The sequence below is a fragment of the Schistocerca nitens genome, chromosome 3 (assembly GCF_023898315.1).
Source record: "Schistocerca nitens isolate TAMUIC-IGC-003100 chromosome 3, iqSchNite1.1, whole genome shotgun sequence".
In the NCBI taxonomy this organism is placed as follows: Eukaryota; Metazoa; Arthropoda; class Insecta; order Orthoptera; family Acrididae; genus Schistocerca; species Schistocerca nitens.
In genome coordinates this window covers 459,501,516-459,523,096 of record NC_064616.1, presented here as the reverse complement: position 1 = coordinate 459,523,096, position 21,581 = coordinate 459,501,516, and positions in this window count along the sequence as shown.

Genomic DNA, 21,581 nt, shown 5'->3' with positions numbered 1-21,581 from the left:
TTAGTTGTAAGTAATGTTGTGCATAGAACTTTCCATAATAACGATCACTTGCACTTTTCTATATTTTATAGATATCTTCGATAGCTCTGCTTCAGAACTGGAACTGATTTATTAAAGGAAAACAACAATTATTATTATCACGCCTAAGCAAATACAAGAATAGTGTTTTATTTGCGGATAAATGCATCAGAACTAGAATGATAACAGATATTACACTTCAGAAGTGTCAGAGAAATTTCCTCGCACGCTTTAGAACTACCGCAAGAGTGTCAGCGATTGGAAAGCCATTCCAACGAACCTCAGAAGCCATGGAGAAGCATCAGACGCCATTACAAGTTAATGCAAGTAGAGCAGCAGTCTGACGTGCTTCAGAAACCTGGAGGAGCGTCAGGCGCGATCACAAGTTAATGCAGTTACAATAGCGTCCCAAAGTTCGCCGTAAGCCATACAAAGGCAAAGGCTTACGTCGGTTTACGAGGTGCTTCCGCTAGACATTCGACTAATAGATTTTTGTTAAATTTTCTCACGTCGTTGAAGTTGTTTGTTTCGATTATCATATCAGTTTTAATTTTCAGGGGCACATTTTCCATCGAACTGTGTCCGTACTTGACTGTGGCACTCCAGGTCATTCTTTACAATAGAGGGCTTCAGTGAAGTAATTTTATGTATTTAACAGCGTTGTATTTATGTACAATCCTAACATAGTCGATAACAGTCATTGGTTTCTTTCATTAAAAATATGCATGTATGCTGAATGTTCTTTGTAGCACCTAGTTGGAAGGCTGAATTTGTAAGTTTTTCATGTGCTAATGGGAAACACAGTCATCATTAAACATATTCGTGAATACAATTTCTTCTGAGACATATCTTGTGATGCATGTGCTCTCGTCATTGAAGTTGTTTGGTTTGGTAATCATATCACTTTTACTTTTCAGAGGCACATTTACTATCGATTTGTGTCCGTGATTCCCGCATCCTCCTGCCGCTTCCCCTCCTGTCGACTGGCATCAAAAGCTTTTGCAAATCTATCTTTTGGTCAAAAATTAGGGTGAAAGAAATCACACCGAATAAAGAATTTGTTCTCCAGGAGACATCACACTAATGCTGTGTAATACCGCCTTTAGCATCTCTCATGCACTCAGTTTGGTGCGGAAGAGAGTTCGCGAATTTCTTCAGTTTGCGATATTCAGCTCAAGTCTCTCCTTAATCGCTAGATTTAGGGCAACCACTTCGCAGGGAGTTAACTGCTACGTGTAACCCGCTGTTCCAAATGATCTAGACATTTTTTGTGGAATGAATATCGGGTGATTCAGCGGGCTAGTCTGGGTGCTTAAAAATGGCTCTGAGCACTATGGGACTTAACATCTGAGGTCGTCAGTCCCCTAGAATTTAGAACTACTTAAACCTAAGTAACCTAAGGACATCACACACATCCATGCCAGAGGCAGGATTCGAACCTGCGACCGTAGCGGTGTCGCGGTTTCTGGCTGAAGCGCCTAGAACCGCTCGGCCACATCGGCCGGCCAGTCTGGGTGCGGCAGAGTTCTTGAGTGTTCGTCAAGCGGGGGACGTATGCCTGCAGCTCTGTGAACATAGCTGTTGTTATTTTTGAAGACAGCAGCGAACACGGCATACTTGTCATGCTGCTGCAGAAAAAAGGAAAAATTTCCTCAACGACAATGTTGAAATAACCGGTCTGATTCATGCCCACGGTGCACTGAATGAGAGGGTTTAAGTCATGGTATAAAAATCTGCACCAAAACATCACTGAACCGACCTGAACTACATCTACGACACACTACGGGTTAGGCTTCTCACTGGGCCATAGTTTTTCTTTACGCCTTGCATCATTTGAAACAGGCAAAGTAACGACTTTTCGGACACACTACACGTCTCCAGTGTACTACTGTACGTTATTTGTCTAGCTTAACTCACAGAAAACCAGCAGCTTAAATGTGACACAGCGAGTAACGGCCTTTTGCAAGTTACCTGACTCCAGAAATCCATTGGATGGAATTCCCATGGCAATGTTTGCTCGAAAACTGGTTTACATGGACCTGCGTTTTATGACAGCAGCGGATTTGAAAATGATTGTTATTAACAGGGCATGACACTTGATCCGGTCGCTTTCGGTTGGGATCATTTTGTGACCACTGTTCTTACGCCGTTTTATATACTTGCGGATGGTACACAATTCTTCATTAACACTTTGTAAATTCCGCGTTGATGCACCAACAACTCAGGCATCATCATTCACAATGTGGTGGTTACGGACGCGTCCAAACAAGACAACTCTTTTCTGCCATGCTGTCACGTCGCCACGTCGACGTATCTTACTGCATCTCTTCACTGCCATGACTTACGTTAACAGTGGGGAGTTACATGACCACCTGGTACCATTTTTATACCCTCTGCAGCTCTTCAAAGCGACCAATGACGTCTTTTCGGGAGGATGACTAATATTTTGTCCAGTGGCCGTAATAAACGATGAACTAGTGGCCTATTTGGAAGTTTTCAGCAGTTGATTCGCGAAGAAAATCAGCTGGTTCCCAATCTGAAGACTGCCTTGACCTTCCTGTGACAACAACGTCGTTATCCGCGCATATCGCCGACCACCCAGCGAGGGCTATTGGCACTTCAAGCAGACGAGTAAATGAATGTCGCAGCAGACCACCGATTCCAAAACAGAGGCATTGTTTAGTGGGAACGTGACGACACTCAGGTAAGAGTGTCCGAAAATTTACTGTTACTTTGACGTATTGTAGTAATTCATCATATCTTGGAAGAGACAAGAGAGATACTGATATGATATTCACATAGTAAACAAACAACCTGTAAATAAAAAGAAAGTTTTGGCAGGTATATTACAATATACTTCCAATACAAAAAAAGGGACGCACCGCGAATAAATTACCCGAATGAGACAGAAATCGGTAGATGTGGTGTACATGTGCAGGCAAATAAATGATTACTATTTCAGAAAAATTGTATGATTTACTTGAGAGAAAGGCGTATTCAGAATCTCAATAAAGCGTAGGCCCATCCCCCGGCTCTTATGGAAGTAGGTAATTGGCTTGGCATTGATTGATTGTGTTGTCGGATGTCCTCCTGACACATATAGTGCCAAATTCTGTCCAATTGGCGCCTTAGATAGTCAGAACCCCTAGCTGGTTGTAGGGCTCTGCCCATAATGCTCCTAGCGTTCTCAGTTGGGAAGAGATGCGGCGACCTTGCTAGCCAAGGCAAGGTTCGGAAGGCACGAAGACAAGCGGTAGAAACTGTTGCCGTGGACGGGTGGGCATTACCTTGCTCAAATGTAAGCCCAGGATGGTTTACCATGAAGGGCAACTAAACGGGGCGTAAAATACTTTCAACGTACCGCTGTGCTGCGGTTGCCGCGGATGACTACCACAGGGGTCCCACTATGAAAAGAAGTGGCACCCCAGACCACCACTCTTGGTTGTCGGACAGTATGGCGGGCGACAATCAGGTTGGTATCCCATCGCTGTCCCATCCGTCTTCAGACACGTCTTCTGCCTGAAGTCTTATTGACTGCAGTAGAACTGTCTTCAGTGATGGATCCCGCCTCGAAAGAACTATCTCCTTGGATGAAGACGGGAACTGCACTAAAATCTATATCAGGTATTTGACTGAGGACGCTGTACCTGGCTCTGAGCACTATGGGACTTAACTTCTAAGGTCATCAGTCCCATAGAACTTAGAACTACTTAAACCTAACTAACCTAAGGACATCACACACATCCATGCCCGAGGCAGGATTCGAACCTGCGACCGTAGCAGTCGCACGGTTCCGGACTGTAACGCCTAGAACCGCTCGGCCACCACGGCCGGCTACGCTGTAGCCAATGAGGATGGTTCAAATGGTTCTGAGCACTATGGGACTCAACAGCAATGGTCATCAGTCCCCTAGAACTTAAAACTACTTAAACCTAACTAACATAAGGACAGCACACAACACCCAGTCATCACGAGGCAGAGAAAATCCCTGACCCCGCCGGGAATCGAACCCGGGAACCCGGGCGTGGGAAGCGAGAACGCTACCGCACGACCACGAGCTGCGGACCCAATGAGGATGGCTACCCTTTGTACTGAAGGTACAACCGAGGTGACGCTAGGTTCACAATCAGGTCAATCTGCTCCCTGATCGACGGCGTGATGACACTGAAAAGCAATTGACGGAGCATTTAGTCCTGTCTTGATCAAGATACATAATGTGCAGATCAATATTTAATGCTGTAACTCAGACAAAGCGATCAAGTAAGTTTGCAAATATGTACTGAAGTATAACGAATAAATCAGTATTTAATTCGGTGAAGGAGGCAGCTCCTGAGACCAGGTGGAGTTAAGTAATATTCTATCAACGATGCCATTACTTGGGTAATAACAAAATCGTTTGGCATATCTTCGCATTTTCCGTCCATGCTCGATACTCCACAGCCATTTACTCTGACGAGTTGAAACACTATGACCACTTGCTTCATAGCGTATTGGTCCACCTTTAGAATAAAATACAGCAGCGATTCAGTGTGGCATGGATTTGACAAGTCCTTGATAGGTTTCCGAAGGTATGTGGCACCAGATACTTACGCAGAGTTCACGCAGTTCCCGTGAATTACGTGCGGGTGGCTTGTGGGCGCGGAACTGGTACCTGATAGCGTCCCAGATGTCTTACATCGGGTTCAGACCAGGCAAATTTGGTGGCTAAGACATCAATTTGAGTTCAATATTACGCTTCTCCAACCAATGTAGCACGATTCTGGTTTCGTAACACGGACAGTTATCTTGTAGGAAGACGTCATCTCTTCGGGGAAGACGTCAAGCATGAAGGGATATAGGTAGTTCGTAATACACTCCTGGAAATGGAAAAAAGAACACATTGACACCGGTGTGTTAGACCCACCATACTTGCTCCGGACACTGCGAGAGGGCTGTACAAGCAATGATCACACGCACGGCACAGCGGACACACCAGGAACCGCGGTGTTGGCCGTCGAATGGCGCTAGCTGCGCAGCATTTGTGCACCGCCGCCGTCAGTGTCAGCCAGTTTGCCGTGGCATACGGAGCTCCATCGCAGTCTTTAACACTGGTAGCATGCCGCGACAGCGTGGACGTGAACCGTATGTGCAGTTGACGAACTTTGAGCGAGGGCGTATAGTGGGCATGCGGGAGGCCGGGTGGACGTACCGCCGAATTGCTCAACACGTGGGGCGTGAGGTCTCCACAGTACATCGATGTTGTCGCCAGTGGTCGGCGGAAGGTGCACGTGCCCGTCGACCTGGGACCGGACCGCAGCGACGCACGGATGCACGCCAAGACCGTAAGATCCTACGCAGTGCCGTAGGGGACCGCACCGCCACTTCCCAGCAAATTAGGGACACTGTTGCTCCTGGGGTATCGGCGAGGACCATTCGCAACCGTCTCCATGAAGCTGGGCTACGGTCCCGCACACCGTTAGGCCGTCTTCCGCTCACGCCCCAACATCGTGCAGCCCGCCTCCAGTGGTGTCGCGACAGGCGTGAATGGAGGGACGAATGGAGACGTGTCGTCTTCAGCGATGAGAGTCGCTTCTGCCTTGGTGCCAATGATGGTCGTATGCGTGTTTGGCGCCGTGCAGGTGAGCGCCACAATCAGGACTGCATACGACCGAGGCACACAGGGCCAACACTCGGCATCATGGTGTGGGGAGCGATCTCCTACACTGGCCGTACACCACTGGTGATCGTCGAGGGGACACTGAATAGTGCACGGTACATCCAAACCGTCATCGAACCCATCGTTCTACCATTCCTAGACCGGCAAGGGAACTTGCTGTTCCAACAGGACAATGCACGTCCGCATGTATCCCGTGCCACCCAACGTGCTCTAGAAGGTGTAAGTCAACTACCCTGGCCAGCAAGATCTCCGGATCTGTCCCCCATTGAGCATGTTTGGGACTGGATGAAGCGTCGTCTCACGCGGTCTGCACGTCCAGCACGAACGCTGGTCCAACTGAGGCGCCAGGTGGAAATGGCATGGCAAGCCGTTCCACAGGACTACATCCAGCATCTCTACGATCGTCTCCATGGGAGAATAGCAGCCTGCATTGCTGCGAAAGGTGGATATACACTGTACTAGTGCCGACATTGTGCATGCTCTGTTGCCTGTGTCTATGTGCCTGTGGTTCTGTCAGTGTGATCATGTGATGTATCTGACCCCAGGAATGTGTCAATAAAGTTTTCCCTTCCTGGGACAATGAATTCACGGTGTTCTTATTTCAATTTCCAGGAGTGTAGTTATTACGGCTTCACTGATCCACGGTCCAGTATGGATGATCCCGTACCAACTGCAATCATAACTGACTACGTCGTCAGTTCTAAGTGGGGAAAGGGGTAGTCTGCTACGGAGCCTCATATTTAACAACATCCGCCAAGCAGTGTGCTCCCATTCGCTTGTGCATATATCAGTGTTGTGCTTTGTCATTGGACTTGCAACAGATTGCCGCCTATCGTGCTGCACTAATTGGGCAAGTTCAGTAATGTGTTTTGGACATTTAACATATTGTCACCTGTTCGTGATTTCGCCGTCCTTCAACACCTTTGCATACATCGCCATGATAGTAGCACGCGAACAGCCGACCAGCTTCGCCGTTTCCGAAACACTCGTTCCCATGCAAATTGCCCATCTGCAGTGCGCATCACTGTTAGAATGATTCCCCATTCGTCTCTGCTCCGTTTACACAGGATGAAGCGAAATTCGCACACTCGGGCTTCGCAGCGCGAATCCTCACATGCCAGCCATAGAAAAATGTCTCTCAAAAAACTTCGTCCGGCGACCGGCGAGTACATCCGCCAGAAAAAGGAAATTGAAGTGTGGCAATCTGTCAGCACTGTAACCACATTTATGGTAACTACCTCTGTCAGCAGATTTTCTCGTACTGTCAGTTGGTGCAGTGGACAGAGTTTGGATTAGCATGCAGTAGGTCGAGGGTTTAATCCTGGGTTGGGGCGCATTTTTTTTATTTGCTGATTTCATTCTGACATTTCATTCTGTAATATACACCGTTTCTCAGGTCGCATGTATCTTAAATTTTCAACATTTTGTAACGCTGAACATAATAAATACGTGGTTAGACAAATACGAAATAGACAGCTGAAAGAAATGATATGTCATAGAACAGAATAACTACAAAAACAATATCAATTTCGAAATTCTAAAGACGATAGCACAGTACAATAACACAGCATCTACTTGTCATTTACAGTACATGTAAAATGAGCGCTCAGATGTTGCACATTAGCAACCAATGACAGTAAGAACGTCCATATTAATGACCGCATGACTTCCACAACAGAATGCCTTGTCCTCAGAAAAACAGATGCTCAAGGCGACCTCCCTGCACGTCCAAACATTGCGCATCCCGCCGGATCATACAGCTCTGCGTCCACAGTAACAAGAGCAGCATGAACATGCGCTACCAATTCTCCCGTATTCGTCGGTGGAGTAGAGCATACGTGCTCCTTCAGGTGTCCCCACAGGAAGAAATCCAGAGGATTTAGATCAAGTGAACGCAGTGGCCATACAACTGGACCTCCACGTCCGAGCCATTTCCCTGGAAATGTTCTGTCCAAATATTGTCGCACATTAATTCCAGAGTGTGGAGGTGCACCATCATGTTGGAACCATATCCTCTACTGAACATATAGTGAAGCATCTTCGAGCGCATCAGGCACATAGTTTGAGAGGAATGCATGATAGCTTCGTGCAGCCAACCGGTCAGGCAACATGTAGGGGCCCAAACACCTGTGGCCCAGTATTCCGGCCCAGACGTTGGTACCAAAGCGAAGTTGATATCCATTCTCGTGGGTGACGTGCAGGTTAGCCTCACACCAATGGCGGGCATTGTGCATATTGAGGACACACTCACGAGTGAATGCTGCTTAATCCGACCATATTACGGTGTTCACGAAGTCACTGATGGCTTCCTGTTGTTGTTGGAACTATTCACAGAATTGTATCCACTGATGGCTATATGCAGGATGCAGGTGTTGCGTGAAAGCATAATGATACTGGTGCGGCCCATGCTCGTGCAGCACATTAATTACCGTGCGTTGTGAGACACGCAGCCGTCTTGCTACGCTACGTGTACTTCGCTGAGGATCTTGCTGTGACCTCCAGAATAGCTCCCTCAGTAGCCGGAGTACGGCGAGTCCGAGGGCGACCTCAGTCACGCGATGGTGGAAGAAGAGAACCTGACTCCCGAAGGTGAAGCTCCAGACGACGAAACACATTTTTTTTCTGGATGGCGTCGACCAGTATATATAGCAGCATATTCACGAGCGGCAACAACAGGCCGGTTATCAGATGCATCAAGCACCAAAAGCACATCCACATATTCATCGTTTGTGTATGTCATACGTCTGCCACACTGGTTTAGAGGTTTACAATGAGAAAATTCGATACGTGTATGCACGGACATTGGAGTCTATCACGGGAGCATTACTCCGCTCGCGACTAGTCCCTGTCTTGTGGACAGCACATAAAGAATAAACACGCCGTCATTCCTGTGCGCTGTTCCACCTAATGCGCATTACCCCTCTGACAGATTTTGTTCTGCATGATTCATCCCGATACTGCTAATTGTGAAATGTTCGGTTTCGAATTACGCTGTTACCCTAACTTTAATATACGTGATTTTTCCAAAATCCCATCGATAGAATAATAATAATCATCATCATCATCATAATGCATTGAGATACGTACTAAACAGCGTGCGGTTACCAGATTCAGTGTTGAAAGGCATAATTATTGGGACCATGGTGCTAACACATAAAAATAGTAACCGAGTTTGGACATTATTCAAAAATGTTCAAATGTGTGTGAAATCTTATGGGACTTAATTGTTTGGATCATCAGTCCCTAAACTTACACACTACCTAAATTATCCTAAGGACAAACACACACACTCATGCCCGAGGGATGACTCGAACCTCCGCCGGGGCCAGCCGCACAGTCCGTGACTGCAGCGCCTTAGACCGGGACATTATTCGCAAAGCACGTTTGCTAGTTCAACTGGGAACATAAGGCCCTAACTGAATGTAATGGACCTGAACGAGGCAAGAATAATAGTTGGTACTAATCTGTGGGACGACTGGAGGAGGGTACAAAGAAAACAGGTTTTGCAACTAGTAGATGAAGTGGTGCGAATAAATGCACGCCCACGACGTGGGTAGGGCTCCTTTCAAAGCTGATCAATTTTCCATTTCTACTATTGTAGTATGTAAATGCAAATGTTTTCTGTAGGACCCGCTCAATCGCTGTTGACGATTAAGATGTCAGCTACTAGACCACCTGGACTTCATTTGCCAAATAAAAAACACATGCCTCAACCCAGGATCGGACCATTGACCTCCTGCATGCTAACCTAAAACACTATCCACTGTCCCAACTGTACAGCACCACTAGTATGTCTTGACAGAGATAGTTACCATACATGTGGTTATAGTGTTGCCAGATTGCCACTCTTTCATGTCCTTTTTCTGCCGTATGTGCTCGCCGGACGAAATTTTGTGACAGATATTTTTTTGTCGCTGGCATATGAGGTGTCGCGCTGCGAAGCCCGAGTGCACGAATTTCGCTTCACCCTGTATACGTTCGTTACCTCGTCACGCCCCCACATCGGCATCAGGCAGCATGCAGTCTCATTGTGTACAGTGGTCTTAGTGTTACGTCACTTTGCAGCTCATCTTGAGAACTGTCATTACACTGAGGTGACAAAAGTCATGGTATACCTCGTAATATAGTGTCGGATCTCCTTTCGCCAGGCGTAGTGCAGCAACTCGACGTGACATGGACTCAACAATCCGTTGGAAGTCACTTGCAGAAATATTGAGCCATACTGCCTCTATAATATTGCTGGTGCAGGATCCTGTGTACGAACTAACCTCTTGATTACGTCCCGTAATCGTTCGATGGGATTCATGTCAGGTGATCTGGGTGGCAAAATCATTAGCTCGACTTGCTCAGAATGTTCTTCAAACCAATCTCGAACAATTGCGAACTAGTGGCATGACGCATTGTCATCCATAAAAATTCCATAGTTGTTTGGGAACATGAAGTCCATGAATCGCTGCAAATGGTCTCTATGTAGCCGAGCATAACAGAAGACCCAGTCCTTTCCATGTAAACACAGTCTACACCATTATGGAGCTATCACCAGCTTGCACAGTGTCTTGTTGACAACTTAAGTGTATGGCTTCGTGTGGTCTGTGCCACGGTTGAACCCTACCATCAGCTCTTACCAAGTGAAATCGGAACTTATCTGAGCAGGCCACCGGTTTCCAGTCGTTTAGGGTCCAACCGATATGGTCTCGAGCCCAGTAGAGGCGCTGCAGCTATAGCACTCAAGTTGGTCGTCTGCTACCATAGCCCATTAACGCCAATTGCGCCGCACTGTCCTAACGGCTACGTTCGTTGTACGTCCCACAGTGATTTCTGCGATAATATTCAAGCAGTGTTGCTTGTCTGTCACCACTGACAATTCTATGCATACATCGCTGCTCTCGATCGTTAAGTGAAAGCTGTCGGTGTCCGTAGTGAAAGGTAACGCCTGAAATGTGGTATTTTCGGCATACTGTTGATATTGAGGATCTAGCAATATTTACTTTCCTAATTATTTCCGAAATTGAATATCCTATACGTCTATCTCCAATTACCATTCTGCGTTCAAAGTCTGTTAAATCCCGTCGTGCGGCTGTAACCATGTCGAAAACCTTTTCATGTGAATCACCTGAGTACAAATGACAGCCCCGCCAATGTGTTTCCCTTTGAGACCTTCTGTACGCGACCGTATCGCCATCTGTATATGTGTATATCGCTGTCCCATGTCTTTTGTCACCTCAGTGTATTATTATTTTTGTGAATGTAATGCCAGTAGGGGATGGAAATTTATCCTCTTGATTAGGAATTGATTTGAAGGGGATTTGGTGGGCAGTCCTAGTATTCACCTTACGACCCTGGCCAGAAGTGTGGGTTTGCCACCTTATTTTGCCGCACCAAGTACGGACATTATCTGCACCGACTGCCGCAGACAGCCCCCAGCTTGCCACTGTATCCTTGGCTCTGACGCTACCACCTTGCGTATTTGTGAAATGAGTTCTTTATGTCTGCCTTCGTTCGCCTCACCCTGATGGTGGGTAAATGTTTTGGCTTTATCTGCCAGCCTGAAGCTGATGTGTTTGTTTTTCCCAATCCACACAACGTGTGCTGAACGAGAGACACGCAACATGCTGAATATTGTTCTCGCGTCCAACTAGGCTCAGTCAGAGGTTGAAAGGTTTGTGTTGACTTACTTTTGACGTTAGCTATTTTCCCATAGTCATGAAGTGTAAACAATATTGGAAGGAGTCCTAGCTGGAAAGATTACTTTCCATTACTAGCAGAAGAAGGGACTGACTAACTAAATTCCCCTCATTTGACTGAAAATCCGATTATTCTGCCCGACAAGCCTGACTGCAGGAAGGTCTGGCGGGCGAAGCGGACAAGTCGTGGGTACTGTGGAGCTGAGTTGTTGCTTAATGCTGTTAATGGATACTGATGCCGGAACTCATTCATGCACAAGGATCGACAACTTATTCTCGCACTATGGATAATTTCCAAGAATTTTAAAGGCGTTTGTGTGCGTGGGAATGGAATTCTGATTAGTTTTTCCGATTTTTAAGCTACTAGGTTGTGTTTGATGGAAGATATGGACGCAGTAAAGGTTAAGTAAAATAGTAAACGGTGTTTATTGCCATGGAAACTTAATTGCTTTGACTTTGGTGTGGATCTTGACCTACAAAGCTTTGAAATGTTAACATGTTTTGCTATATGGAGATTGTGACAGAACTTACAAGAGATCAGTGGACGGTGTGCGCTTCCCAGTCCAATAGTTGGATCTCGGAGTGTCTCTGAATACAGTCAGCTGACTATACTTCCTCTATCATCGGTGTTTGAGATGTTACATTTTACCATGTCTATTAGGCCTAGAGGGCCATAGCAGGACTAGCGCCCCTTATTAATTAAATAGATAGACAAACGCTCTAAGAGTTAACTAAACTTAACAAAAGAGATCTGTTTCAAAATAAACTTCAAGAATTTTAAATCAGGTGTGACTCTTGACCCTTTGAAGTGTTAACCTGTTTTACCTTGGGGGCGATTTCGGCAAAACTTGCAGGGAAACCCGCCGGTTTGGCCGAGCGGTTCTAGGCGCTACAGTCTGGAACCGTGTGACCGCTACGGTAGCAGGTTCGAATCCTGCCTCGGGCATGGATGTGTGTGATGTCCTTAGGTTAGTTAGGTTTAAGTAGTTGTAAGTTCTAGGGGACTGATGACCTCAGAAGTTAAGTCCCATAGTACTCAAAGCCATTTTTTTTCCTTTTTTTTATTTTTTTGGCCGGAATCAGTTGGAGGAAATTTACTGACGGTTAGTGAGGCAGGTTTTCCAGTCCATTTCTCGGACATCGGGACCTTTTCGAATGCAGTCAGATTAATACGACGTATTTGTTGCTAGTGTTTGAATAGTGACATCTTAATACAGTACCACTGTTTAAGGCAAGAAGGGAGACCCTGACTAAGGCTGTTTTACAAGCGTTAATGTGGCGTAACTTAAATAGGTCCGGCGGTAAAGGTCCCTTGTTAGTCAGTGTTGCAATTTCCTCTCGGCCGTACAGCGATATGAAAGGGAGGATTCCGTCGGTGGACGCGTGTCACAGACCGTTGTGTGATGTTCAGCTTTCCCGGCGAATTAGCTCTTTGTTTTACTCTCTGATGTCTAGAGGATGCAGTCGTTTACGTAATACGTACAGGTATACGCTGTCGAAATAACGTGCTGCGTAAAGACGTCACCCGATTGCACCCGAAAGCAGTAAAAATATGTTGCCGCTATTGCCGTTAGTAAGGAATGATGCTGCAGTTAGCTCGTACCATTGCTTCGTCGAAGAAACGTTTCAAAAAGTATGGAAGGACGGAAAGAAGGTTAAAGTTTAATGTTCATAGACCGTTTCAAGTTCATTTGCATTATGTTGTTCATAATAATTTTACATTTTCAGATCAATATGAATCCATTACTTAATTTGAGATGTAAAAAGATTGTTACTAATGAAGCACTGATTGAAGTAATACTAAGGAAAATAGAATACATAAACTGTAATAGCAGCCATAGAAATAATTAGTTTATCAGTTGGTGTTGTCCACCTTGCCCCATTTTCATGAGTAGTATCAAAAATCTGGGTGAGATTGAAAGTTCTGCATAAAAAATACGAATTCGAAGTAAAAATGTTACCAGTAAAAGGAAAGAAGCCGTGGTTCTTACATCTGCTATTATAAATCCGCATGGCAACTTCCTTCAAATGCAAATTGATTTGTCGGGATGTTACGCCTGCAGGGTCGCCAACACATCATACGTCCCAGAGTTGCCGGATTGTCTGAGTGCCAGGTAACAACTTTTCGCCCAAAAGCAGATTTCCTGATTTTCGACGAGGCGGACCTAGCAGCGAGGTCAGAGGTCGAGGATCCCGGGAAGCTGCTTGCTTCCGCAACACACGTGACCGGAAATAGATCCCAAAGCATCCTGCCGCCGGATAGCATTTAGGCCAGCGCAAGGCCATCGATCGGCGGTTGACTCTGACCTAGAACTCCAGTGCGAACATGCAGCCCACGCCGACGCTGTTTCTGACAACGTCTTGGGTCGCCTGATGGATCTGTCTTCGAGGTTGTGGATGTCGTAAAACTTGGCTCAAATTAGTCTGTAGTGCATTGACGGTAGACTGTTCCAAGGGAACTTTAATTCCGTGTCCAGACGGAAGAACTTAAGCCTGTAAGTAGGCTGTTTCGGTTTTTATGTTGATGACGCCACGTAGCGCCCTGTATTAAAATCACTGACTGCTCTGTGTGCAGTCTGTGGCTGGTTGGACTCATTGTTGGATCATTTTCTAGTGTAGTGTTGGGCAGTCGGATGTGAACAGCGCGTAGCGTTGGGCAGATGGAGGTGAGCCGCCAGCAGTGGTGGATATGGGGAGAGAGATGCCAGAGTGTTGAGATGTTAACATGAGCGGACAATCTGGACGTGTGTCTATCAGGAAAAGGAAATTTGTCAAACTGGATGTCATATATATTATAACTTTTTAACACTATTAAGGTAAATAAATTGTTTGTTCTCTATCAAAATCTTTCATTTGCTAACTACATGCTTATCAGTACTTAGTGCCTTCAGTAGTTAGAATATTTTATTTAGCTGACAGTACTGGAGCTCGCAGTATTGCGGTAGTTTGAGTAACGAAGATTTTTGTGAGGTAAGTGATTCATGAAGGGTTTAGGTTATTGTTAGTCACGGCTATTCTTTTGTAGGGATTATTAAAAGTCAGACTGCGTTGCGCTAAAATATTGTGTGTCAGTTTAGAAGTGATCAGAATAAGTAAAGAGAAAATTGTCTGAGTACGTTAAGTTTTACTCAGCTGTTTCAGTATAAAATGACGCAGAAGTTTATTAGCACAGTCTTTCTTTAAATCCAAAGGGGAGGTTTCATGCGTCGACACTTATCCGAGGATACCTCATTGGAATCTTCTGATTTTTTCTTCTAGTTTGAGTAATTATTGTAGTTATTGTTTATTGCTACCGCGGAACTGTAGAGAGAATCTCCTTTGCAGTTGTTTTTCATTGGTACAGTAAAACAATTGTGGCATGCATGTAGATTTGCACAAAAAAAAGAAAAATTCGCAGCCGTGCTTGCAATTAATTAGATATTATTTCCAGTGCTATGTCAATGTGTTTTCTTATTTTTGCTCTTCAAATTGTGCTTTTCTGTGTTATCGTGTGAAATACGTGATAATAATGGCGTTTGAAAAACTTAACTCTAGGCTCCAAAGTAAACTGAGAAACGATAGTGACGACGAGCGTAGCTTATCAGCACCACCGTGTAATGAATTAACAGACATTCAAAGTAGTTGTTTGGTAACTGTGCATAGGGAAATGGACCAGGCGATAAATAATGGTGTAGACACTGAAACAGCTAGTGAAGAGGGTAGTACTGTCGATCGATCTGTCGGCAATAGCTCGCCTCAGGAATCCGAAATGACAGGACAAAATCTGGCGAATACTGTAGACTCAGATTTTGCATCATTACCCTTTTCTCAATCAAGTCTAGATACATTTTCTGCTTTCCAAAACGCGAATGTTGCCGGTTCAAATAACTACCGAATAGCACTGAGGAATATGTTTCAGACACGAGTGAATTGTTATTACAATTAATGCAGCAAATGGGACAAAGGCTTCAAAAGTTAGACACAATGCATGAACAAACACGCGAAGGTTGAACTACTGAGTTACATAACATCGAATATAAATTTCAAAAAGTCTGTAATGACTTAAATCTGTTGGAAATAGATTGCTCGTACCGATGGGACCATAATACACTATGTGATCAAAAGTATCCGGACAACCCCAAAAATATACGTTTTTCATGTTAGGTGCATTGTGCTGCCTCTTACTGCTGGGTACTTCATATCAGCAACCTCAGTAGTCATTAGACCCCGTGAGAGAGCAGAATGGGGCGCTCCGTGGAACTCACGGACTTCGAACGGCATCAGGTGTTTGGCTGTCACTTGTGTCATACGCGGGATTTCCACACTCCCAAACACCTCTAGGTCCACTGTCTCCGATGTGATAGCGAAGTGGAAACGTGAAGTGACACGTACAGCACAAAAGCGTCCAGGCCGACCTCGTCTTTTGACTGACAGAGACCACCGTCGTCAGTTGAGGGTCGTAATGTGTAATAGGCAGCCATCTATTCAGATCATCACGCAGGAATTCCAAACTGCATCGGGATCCACTGCAAGTACTATGACACTTAGGCGGGAGGGGAGAAAACTTGGATTTCATGGGCGAGCGGCTGCTCATAGGCCACACATCACGCCGGAAAATGCCAAACGACGCCTCTCTTGGTGTAAGGAGCGGAAACGTTGCATGACTGAACAGTGGAAAAACGTTGTGTGGAGTGAAGAATCACGGTGCACAACGATGCGATCTGATGGCAGAGTGTGAGTATGGCGAATGCCCAGTGAACGTCATCTGCCAGCGTGTGTAATGCTAACAGTGAAATTCGGAGGCAGTGGTGTTATGGTGTGGTCGTGTTTTTCATGGACGGCGCTGGCACCCGTTATTGTTTTGCGTGGCACTATCACAGCACAGGCCTACATTGATGTTTTAAGCACCTTCTTGCTGCCCACTGTTGAAGAGCAATGCGGGGATGCCGATTGCATCTTTCAACACGATAGAGCACCTGTTCATAATGCACGTCCTGTGGCGGAGTGGTTACACGACAGTAACATCCCTGTAATGGACTGGCCTGGACGGGGTCCTGAACTGAATCCTATAGTACATCTTTGGGATGTTTTGGAACGCCGCCTCCGTGCCAGGCCTCACCGACCGACATCGATACCTCTCCTTAGTGCAGCACTCCGTGAAGAATGGGCTGCCATTCCTAAAGAAACCGTCCAGCACCTTACTGAATTTATGCCTGCGAGAATGGAAGCTGTTGTCAAGGCTAAGGATGGGTCAACATCATACTGAATTCCAGCATTATCGATGGAGCGCGCCACGAACTTGTAAGTAATTTTCAGTCAGGTGTCCGGATACTTTTGATCACATAGTGTATTACTCGTAATATGCGTATAATGGGTCAATCAATTCGACCATCTGTCCTGTGAATCATTCGAGATCAGCAGAAATACATTCAGCCTCAAACACCACAGATACATGGCCATGTTAGATGACTCATGGATATATACGCAGTCGATACTGGCACCCTGTGGCCTGTATCCTCGTACTGGACCATCACTCGTTGAGGAAAATACCGATTCATAGGAAAATATCGCATTAGGCCAGTTACGATTGGCACTGACCTCGGCAAAAGCTAGTTGATAGAGTCGATGATGATCGCTGTGCCTCTTCTTGATGGCGGCACGTTTGCTAAGTAATCTGGCCTCTGGGCGCCGAACTATGTCCACCGACCCAGGAAATGCAGTAGTATGTTTCAATTGCATCCCGTTTGTAAACGGATTTTGCCGTGACGTGTTGACAGGTTCGTTACCCTGAACAGGTGTTGTTACACGCCAAAGTCCAGTTCCCACACGCCTACGGCATTCTCCAGTACCTGGATAACAGTTTATCCATCGTCGCGCAGGGCTGTAAGGAACGCCATATCGTGCCTCGGTCTCTGATGCCGTCAAATTCCTTTCCTCCTCAAGACCAATGACGCGGGCGCGAATAGTCTGTTGCCGATTAGACAGGGGCTTGAATAATATTACTCGACTGAAAGTATCGTGGTGCAGGTATTTGACCTAGCTCGTGTACCGTCATTGATTATTAGAGCGAATGGTGGACTCGGTGACCAAACTCGACAGACTACCAGTCTATTACCGTGTAATATCGATAAATCTGTGTGAATAATTTTCACGTATTTCAAACGAAGTTAGTATATTTGATTTTCGACTCCAGGGACGTCATTATCATGCAGAAGTGACGCTCACTGATTTTTAGCCAAAAGTCGGTCGCATCTTTAGTGGGAAATTCGCTGCATATCATCGAAACGTGTTTCATGTTATACAGTGGGTGGCTTCATAGACATAAAATTCTTAACCAGGAAAAGGCGTCTCTCATGGCTAAAAACAAAAGAACTTCACATAGATACGAGCATGAAATACTTTACCTATAAAGCCTGCACGTTGTTTATTCACACAGCTACACTGACCATTTACGAGCTTACATCTACGAGGGTGTGCTGATAAGTAATGTCTCGAAATATTTTATTCTTTTCTCAAGACTGATTGAGGTATTACACGTCATGCATATTTCGCGGTCGACTTTCCTGCTTCGGTGGTGCAGGTTGCAACCCTCTGCCGCTAGAGAGCTCTGCAATGTAGCGTGTAACATGGCGGTGTGTAAAATAACTATGTCGGTATAATGGGAGACCCTCAGAAAGCTGAAAGCATCAATTCGAAGAGTCCGTCCACACATGGAACACCCTCTTCTTCAGTATGACAACGCCAGACGACATATGAGCACTGCGAGACCTGCAACAATCCGACGCCTTATGTTCAGTGTCATCGATCATCCTCCATACAGTCCCGACTTGGCCCCATCCGATTTTCATCTTTCCAAAACGTAAAGAACACCTTAGAAGACCTCATTTGATAGTGAGGAAGCGGTGCAAGCAGAGGTGAGGTTGTGGCTCCGTCAACAAAGCCACACACTCTACAGGGGCGGTATCAACGAATTGGTCTCTCGTTGGGAGATAAGTGTTCGGCACCAGGCTGTCTATGTTGTGAGATGAATTTGGATACCTGAAGAATAAAGACACAAATTGTTAACAGAGTTTGTTTTATGTAGAAACTTTAAGAGTTCTTACCTAAACAATTCAGACGCTTTACATTTCAGCTCTCCCTCGTATATTCAATTAACATGCACTACACCTGCAGATACTACCAGCACGTTCTATTTGCAGAAAATATTTGGCCCTCTCTTGGAAGAGATCTGAAATACTGAAAAATCAGTTCCCTGTTATTTTGAGTTAATATTTCCTCGTCTGCATGCTCGAAACGTAAATGGAAAAATAAGGCTCGTTGCATTCATTCACGTCAGTGCTGTACCGGACTTCAACTCTGGCTGCGATTTCCGCTGGGCAATTTTTTTTTTTTTTTTTTTTTTTGCTGTAAAGTGTACACATCAATTCTGTTTGTGGAACAAGAGCATTCAAGTTGCTGATCATGAAATAAGCAATGAACTGTTGTGGAATAAGGGAATTTGCTTGACTTCGAGCTGTTTTGATTTCTACTTTAGTTTCAAGACTGCTGAAAGGCGATTCCATGTAATTAATTCGACGTCGCATTACACGTGGAAATTTTGAAGAACTGTTGTGGAATAAGGGAATTTGCTTGACTTCGAACTGTTTTGATTTCTACTTTAGTTTCAAAACTGCTGAAAGGCGATTCCATGTAATTAATTCAACGTCGCATTACACGTGGAAATTTTGAATGGGGAAAGGGAAACGAAACCCTTAATTATTCAACGATGTTCTGGCGAACGTCGGGAGCTATTTAAAAATGCGTTCCGCGGCTGTGTGTCCCCCGGTACTTAATATTGCGGTTTCGTAATTAAGCCTGGCCAACTCTATATGTCTGTCCGTCACGCGAGAAATTAGCTCGCAGTGTTTACCTTTGCTTTCGTGTGCCTGCAACATTAACCAGCCATTTTCATTACGCAGCTATCTCCAAAAAACAGATATGCCTACTTTCGTTTAGATAAAAAAAAGTAAGATATCCCTCAGCTTCAGTGACTGCGTCCAAATAAAACATGCTGAGTTCACTTTTGGTACTGTTATTGCATGAGGGGGATTGGTGAAAGTTGTTGATGTAGACCGCAGGATCCGTCTCGAAATATTCTGAAGGACGCATTTCATATTATACTCAGGATGAAAGAAAGTGTGCTAAAGTTGATGGCTTTCGTAAACTGATGTCAGAAGCGAATAATACTATAGAAATAACATTGAATTCATTTCAGAGTAGTACAATTTATTTGACATTCATTTCCCATCCCAAATCCCTTTGTTGCTTTTTGTTGGCCGCTATTCGATATTTAATGATCCCTGTGCTCTACTGACGCATTGAACCGTTTAATTTTATGTATGCTACAGGAAAATGGCTAACTGGAACAGCAGTAAATTGTGCGTATCCAGAGTTCTGCCATAACATAAAATAATAAGTGTGTTGCAAGAATACACGTAGCGTGTCGTCGATTGTTAATGGAGAGTGCGAATTTACTTTTTGCCCTACATAACCCATAATTGAAGAAGTAACAAAATGACTCGCTGAATGCCCATTATTTACAGTTATGAGTAACGGTAGATAATAACTTCCGATATGTTACGGTAGATATTAACTTTTGTCATAAGAGCCAATTTTGTGGCGCATCTTCTGACATAGCTGAATGCATGAACAAAAGCTTGTCAATTTTCGTAGGAGCGGCGGTGAAGATAGTGCCAGAATTCAGCCTGTAACGTATTGAAATGCACGTAAATATTAAAACTGCATGCCAGAGATTATACTGCGTACCCTCAGAGAAAGAATTTGGCCGAGCAGTAGCTCATGGGTTGGCTCTCACCCAGCTGACATTGAAAGCTGAAATAAATTTTCGCCGCATATTAAATAATGTGGTAGTTCTCACAATGTAGCCAATAATGTTATTGACTATTATTGCCGTTCTTTTATTATTTTTTCTAATTAATATCGTACACAAATATTTTACTCTCAATTTCATACATCGCATGCTTGACCCTATATTTCTGGTCGACTGATTGGATAGGGGCATAAAGAGAGATAACGCAACTCCCAAGAAACAATTACAGACATCACTACTTTGACTGAGTAAATCACAACTCTCCTTTCTATCGAGCCAAAGTGGCTGTCTAAATTCCAGTGACTGCAGAATTCTAATGGAGTTCACGAAATTTTGTGTGAAAAAGACATTGTATAAGTTTCACAACAGAACTTTTGAAACATGGACAAACGGCAATGCACCTGTTAGCGGAAAAGAATACATTGCTGAGAAACTATGACGGAGCAGCCTATACCCATAGATGTTTAATTACTCCGTATTTAAACTTTGTAGCTGATAAAAGAAAAATCTTTCACAAGTTTTTCTGTTCTGTGTTACAAGTTTACTGACTGTTGTTCGCATTAATTCCTACATAAAATACCAACCTGTATCATATTCCCAGTAGGTTCCACGGAACTGTTAACTGGCTGCTTTACCTGTGTGCCAAGTTGTTGTGGCCAGAGCTTACTTTACATTTCCGAAAATCTGGAAACGTTTTGATGCATTTGTTCGAAGTTGTTCAAAACCCAAAAACGTCAATTATGCGGCAATATGTATATGGTAGGCAATGGTATGGGGAAAGTTGATTGGCTCAATGACACAACTGTATCACCGTCGCGATAAGTTTATAATCAGTTTAAATGTGTTTGACAGCTTTGTTAGCTTGTTCGTTCATCGTCAAGTAATAAGTATAGTTATGGTGTAATTGAAATGAAGAATCAGCGAAGTTACACAGTTGAATAAACACTATTAGCCAGGTACACAATGTGAGCAGGCGCCCTCCCTGCCCGCTATCCAAACATGGCTATGCCAGTACATACACAAATATGCTTGCCGTGACAACAATGAAAACGGCGAAACGCGGAGCTGCTGCTCGCCACACTCGCAGGAATTTTAATGTTATTCGTTACGAATTTACGAACCTAAATTATAAGTTTAGTGAACAAACAAGGATGGACGCATACGTTAAGTAAAAAGGCAGTGCCGTAAGTGAGAAGTAAAACTTCTCAAATGCTGGTATCTGGTCTCCGAGCTTTATGAGGTTATAGAAAGTTATTGTTGTATTAACATTTCGTCTCCATACCATGCATTTCAAATTGGATAAGAAGTTAATTACATATAGAAGAAAAATACTGTTCAGTTTAAGTGTGTAATTTTATGTAATATGGTTAGTTAC